This window comes from Salvia splendens, unplaced genomic scaffold, assembly GCF_004379255.2.
Source record: "Salvia splendens isolate huo1 unplaced genomic scaffold, SspV2 ctg1118, whole genome shotgun sequence".
Taxonomy (NCBI): Eukaryota; Viridiplantae; Streptophyta; class Magnoliopsida; order Lamiales; family Lamiaceae; genus Salvia; species Salvia splendens.
In genome coordinates this window covers 12,128-18,465 of record NW_024598665.1, presented here as the reverse complement: position 1 = coordinate 18,465, position 6,338 = coordinate 12,128, and the positions used below count along the sequence as shown (strand labels likewise).

The following is a 6,338-nucleotide window of genomic DNA, read 5'->3' as shown; positions in this document are numbered from 1 at the left end:
TACGTCGCTTAGTTGGATCAAAGGTACGATCCTTTGAGAGTGATTGGATTGTCAAGAAAGACAATGGCTAACCCAGATTATTCATGTCATTGGACGTAGAAAATGGCCTTTAGTCCATACCATCTTTCGAGAAACATCGTTTTGTTTTGTTCTATGCTGGATTGCTTTTCTCGTGACGAAGTTTCTTTCTTATTGCGTACTTTCTTTTCGTCGCTCGGGAAAGCGAGAAATGTTCATACTGTACTTCTAAGTCGAGTTCATATTGTGTTCTAAAAGGAATGCATAACTAAGTATTCTATGTTCTTTGGAAATTTCGAATTCCCCATTCTAGCAACATGATTCAATGACTAACTCAAAAAAGATATCATTTCACAAACTCAAAAGGAGACATCATTCAACAATTAGTACTAGACTCGTATACTTTATATTTTCATATTTCAGTACCTTTTTCCATTTAGGAAAGTTACTTCTTTTATTCATACATTCGCAGTCTTTAGCCAAGAAAAGACATACTAACTCTTTCTTTAAGCACGATACCAAATCAAGAAACATCAAATCTTTCTTTAAACTCAGTATTTTCATCTGTTCACTCAAATTAACTGCATGAGTTATTTCTCCATTTCAAACTTTTAAACATCTTGACTTCTTTTGAAAAGAACAAGTTACCTTTTCCTCGTTGAGTGCGATTGGTGGGAGTGCTAAGAGCATTTTCATCGATTAGACAGTCTAGTGGAACAAGGCTAGACCAAAGATTTTCAAAGAAGACTCTCGGGTTCAGAACTAGGAAGAATGCTCTGATACCACTCTGTCACGCCCGCACTTTCTAAGGATAGAAAACACGGTTGATCGCGACTAGGGGAGGATTAAAGAAGCGGGGAAAGAAATAAGGGAAAAATAAAATCAAGCATTGGTTGCGAGACATGGCTAATCAAGTGCTGATACATAGAAGAAAAGATACTCGATCATGAAATCTTGAGTAATTGTTTGTAAAAATGTCAAAATATCAGAGTTTTGAACAAAATAGACCTGAGTCTTTTAAGATGCACAACGGAAGCAAATGAACGCGGTTCCATGTATGAAGACATGAACCTCCGAGAGTCAAAATTTGACGGAATTAACTGTCTTGTCTCAATAGCACTTCCCCACCACTTCGCGCTCAACCTGCACATTTAGAAATATATGCAGGGCTGAGTACAAAAAGTACTCAGTGAACACATTGCCGAAAGTTACACATATACATTTGAAAATATTGTCAAGCCATCACCACAGTAACACTCGGGGGTTTATTGAAAATGCCGAGCTTACTAAAAATATTCACATTGGACTGCAGTCCCTTTTTCCTGTACTTAGCCATATCTGATCACATTGTGCCGTCGAGATGGTGTTCTCGCACGGTCACCTTCTCTGCCCAACATGTCAGAGGTATTCTTGTGCCGGGAAGGTGGCCACCTTCCTCGGTCACCTGCTCTGCCCAACATGCAGAGGGAGCTTGTGTACACTAGTCCGAGCGGGGACACCACCCTCACTGGGACCCGAATTCGACTTATATCATCATTCATAATTCCTTTGGCCTTAGCCAAACAGATAGGCATCATACACAAAAACATTTATGGCAAGACAACATCTTTAAAAATCACGAACATGTGTTCAAGTTTTCATAAAATACAATTTGTATTTTTTTAGTATAAGAAAGCTCACCTCGTTCGCTTAAAACTCCTTCATTTGAATCTTTCGTTCCGACTCCACCCTTAACTCACGGACATAGCCTTTTGAAAATAAACAACGTACTTAATAGAAATTCACATACTTATAGAAATGCATGCTCCTACTTTATTTCTTTATCATTTGTCCACCGTTAGAAAATTTTAGAAACTTGCATATTAATTAAATTGGAAAATTTAATTAATAGCACTTCTTTATTAAACTTAATTATTTCTGTGACTTGAGAACGTCGTTTCCCTCTTTCTTTCCATTTCCTTAGCGGCCGCCCGAGGCGTCGCGGGGCGATGCCGGTCGGCCGCTTACGCTCATAATTCCTCCGTTAGCTCCTCGTATTTTCCATCATAATATCGAACAAAAATCCCAAAATTTATTTAAGCGCATAATTGAATTATCGCAACTATTTCCCCTTTGCTAAGAAAAATTATATGTTTTCCGGCTTGGGATAAATTATTCATACTTCAAAATTATTTCGAAATTAATTAAATAACTCCTAAAAATTTATTCAATCCCATGATTAACTTATCGTAATAATTTCCCACCGAGAATTTATATTTATTTCGGCATTGGAAAAATATTCTAAAATTTATTAAACAATTCCCCACAATTAATTCAATTATCAACCCAATGATTTATTTACAAAACCCAAATTCTCCACCTTATCTCTCAAATTATTATTCTAAAGCCCCAAAACAATTTAAGTGGAGCCCAACTTAAATAGATCATCCAATTAATTTATTAAGCCTGAAAATTAAATAAATTCGAAAATGGGCCTCACACTCACTATGTATTGCAGCCCCAAATTAATTTGAAGGAGATTGGGCTCGGATTTATTTTGCATAGCCTAATGCTAATTATTTTAATGGCCCAAACCATTTAATTCACTAGCCCAAAACTTAGGCCCAATAAAAGAAACCCTATGTAACCTAAGTCTTCTTCCTCCCTCTTTTCATTCACCAAATGAACGAAACAGCCTCTCTCTCTCCCTCCCCCATTGGTTCGTCGCCGATCTGTCGCCCTGCCAGAGCCGCCTCTCCGGCGGCGCCTGTTCCTTCCTCTCGTCCCTCTCTCTCTCATCTCTTCCCTTCTCTCCTCACAATCACACCGCCGTCGCCGCTGCGGATCGCCGTCATCGCGGGTCCGCCCCAGCCGCCGTCCCCACTGCCGATCTGCCGCCACCGTCGCCGACTCCTCCTCTCCCTCTCCCCTTCTTTCTCTCCAGGGTCTGCCGCCGCCGCCGCCACTGTGCATGCACAGGCGACGGCTTCAGCCTCCTCCGCGCCTCGCACCGCCGGCCGCCGCCACAACCGAGACCTCCCCCAGCCGCCGACATCGATTCCCGATAGGTAGGGTGGTTGTTTTTGTTCATCCACTTCCTCTCTTTTCTTTTGTGGTTTATGAAGATTATATTTTTGATGTTGTAACCTTGTAAATTCAAAATTTCAGATTCTAAAGAACGAAAATAGTGACGAATTTTTGGAGCGTGGGCTGTCACTGTCGGCGGCGGAGGGCTGAGCTTGCTGCCGGAAGCTTCTCCGGCAGACTCCTCTGTCCTTTCAAGCTAAGTTTCTATTATTCTTTGATAATCTGCATTTTTTTTTTATGTTCTTGGGATGCTATAAAACTATATTATTGAGGCTCTAAATTGTCTATATGAAATATATATCAAAAGCTAAATTGGTGTTCTGTAAATTCTGGATACTAAATTTGTATTTTGGCATAGAAATGTTTTGCCTATATGAAATGTTTCAATGTGTGGGAAAAGTGATGTGTGGGTACTCACCTTTGTGTGATTGTGAAAAAAAATTGACTTGTTGAATTTGTCTCCCTTGTGATATGCAATGGTCCTGATGGATTGCCTCCTTCCCCTGCTTTGGCTTTGTTGGGAGAATGATGTGGAATAATTGTTTATGTGTGGTTTGTGAAGGGAATTTAGGATATTGATGATGATGTGGGTGAGTGACAACAAAATTTGTATACACGTACATATACCTAATAAGATGCAAGTGGAGACCTATATTTCAAAATATTACAGAATAGGATATGATTTTACAATATGATTTTAGGATATGCTTTGTCAAAGGATAAGATATGATTTTAGGATATGATTTGATATGATTTCTTTTGCCATTCAATTAATGCAGCATTTAATGCTTTTGATACACAAGATCGGCCCTTTCTTCTTCTTTTTTTTAATTTGTTTATTAAATTAATTATTTAAGTATTTGTTCACTTATTCTTTTAATTTGGTGTAGGTATAATCGGTTCAAGTTCGTGGCCGTCCGCGTTGAAGTACCCGATTTCTTAAAACATACAATGTATAAATTATATTTTGTTGGACTTTTGTTGGATGTATCGGACATTAAAATAAATTAATTTTGGGGTCTTAATTATTATTATTTTTTTTTTTCACTTCCCTATCGTCAAACAAACAACGACAATCTAACGTAGATCGGATTTAATCGCATAAAAGCCACTTATATAGATAATCAGGCTAATAATATTGTTTCTAATAATATTGGTTTAGCGGGTCGTTACAATTATATTAGGTGCCATATCCCTAATTTATAAGAAAAGCTGATTGATATTCTTACAATATGGAGACATGTTCACCAACAGATGTAACAAAAAAGTTGTTCAATATTCATTTTGCAGATAACTTGAGGAAACATAAACAAGGTAACAAAATCAAACCATCATTTGAGAGCAATACCAACCATTTCTAGAGCTGTTATTCGCTTAACATCAATAACATACTTGAGGTAGATGAAGAACCATTATTGATCCCCTTAGAAAAAACATCAATAACATACTTTCTATTGTTAATCTACCTGCAAATAGAACTTAATCAACTCATCCACATATGTCAGGAAACCCATGCCAAGACCACATTCAAAGTCTCTTAATTTTTGGCCTTCAACATGTTATTCTCCTTAATTCTGGCTCGGTTATCCAGCTTGACAAAGCGCTTCAGATCGTCAAATGGAAGACTTTCTGTGTCCTTCCTCCTGAGCTCACTTAGGGCAGGGCGTTTGTCGAGCAGGTGCCACAACCAATCCGGGTACTCAGAATCAGGCAAGATTTTAGGGTCCTGCCCGTCTTTTAGTATATATTGGCACCATAAACTGTGGTGGATTTCACTTCTTTGCTTATCAATGAAGCTTTGGGGGCATCTCCAGCAGCACCACCTTTCCCTTTCTTAGCCTTAGCACCTCCAGCAGCAAATGCTCTGCAGCCCACCACTTTAAATACCTCGTTTGAGGCCGTGATGCTTTTCAATGACCTCACAAGCACCATTGCCATATCTATATGACAGCAGCGCCAACAAGGTTATCATAAGGATCAACAACATTATTTTCATGATCTAGAAGCAATGATTGCATAAGAGTTTCCCCATCTCAGTATATCATTAGAATGTTAAGAGGGCGTTTGCCTTTCATGATAGATATGATAGGTTGCAGAGTACATTTTATCGACGTTATTAGGATTTCTCCAACACCACCTTTTTTAATGGGATATGAATCTAGCAAAATTAGCTCAAACGGTAGGAATCATCAAGGGCTTCGAATATCCCAAAACTTAAATGCCCCTAAAAGTTTACGACTAAGCTATGCTGATCTGTATTCTTTTGCAAGCCTAACACATCACAAACTGCACAATGGCAAACAACTTTCTATGGATTATTAGAAACATGTAAACACAAGTCAAATCTGTATACAACCCAAGCTCTGCATTTTACAGTAAGTAGTCTAACGAAAGATAGTTGATTAGCTCACTAATAAATCTACAAAAAATATGAAGAAAAAAAAAAACTCATTGCTCCATATACAGCAATTTGAACTCAAGGTTATTGAAGACTGATATGTGACTCTTTGCTCATCATGCCAGAAGCCACAAGCAAAATAACATTACAAGTTAAAATCATAATTACCTCAAAACAAGGCAAGTTAGTATGAGAATGAGAATCTGAGTTCTTCATCTATTAAAAACAAATAAATAATGCCTGATATTTTTGCTATTAAAAATTCAGTACTACATCACAAAGCTTCCACTAAAATACACAACATTCATTAGTAAAATGCAACAATCAAACAATTTGACATCACAAGTTAATATCACACAAATCTTCTATTCCAATTTTTTAGATCCATAAATTCAGATTCGGGAGAAATGAGTAAACTTCAGATCTCATTACAAAATCCAGCAAAGAGTGGACTGAGATGGGAAGAATTAGCGGTGATGAAGAAGAAGGTTACCTGATGAACAAGATGTTGTGGAGTTGAGGCTGAGAAGAAGGCGGCGAACACAAGTACGGAAAAAGGCGGCGGCAGTAGCCGGAAACTTTTAGAAGAAAAATGAATTAAAGAGTGAAGGAAATGCAATTTTTTAAAATTTATATTTAGGTCGTGTTTTTTTTATTGACAACTCTTGATCCAAAAGTAAAATAGGAACAGTTATTTAATTATTTTGGCTTAAACAGATATTAAGAAATTACTAAGCATTAATTGCTCAATTTTTGAATTATTTCTTGGGTATTAAGTTTTTGTATAAATTAGTAAGTAGGGCATGAAACCAACAAGTGTTGATGCGTCAAAGGGGGAACAATGCCAAATATGCTA

At 37.6% G+C, this 6,338-nt stretch overlaps 1 pseudogene; it reads right to left on the bottom strand.

The window, feature by feature from the left end:
* Window positions 1-4,394: 4,394 nt before the first annotated feature.
* Window positions 4,395-6,095, bottom strand: LOC121788674 (annotated as a pseudogene).
* Window positions 6,096-6,338: the final 243 nt, after the last annotated feature.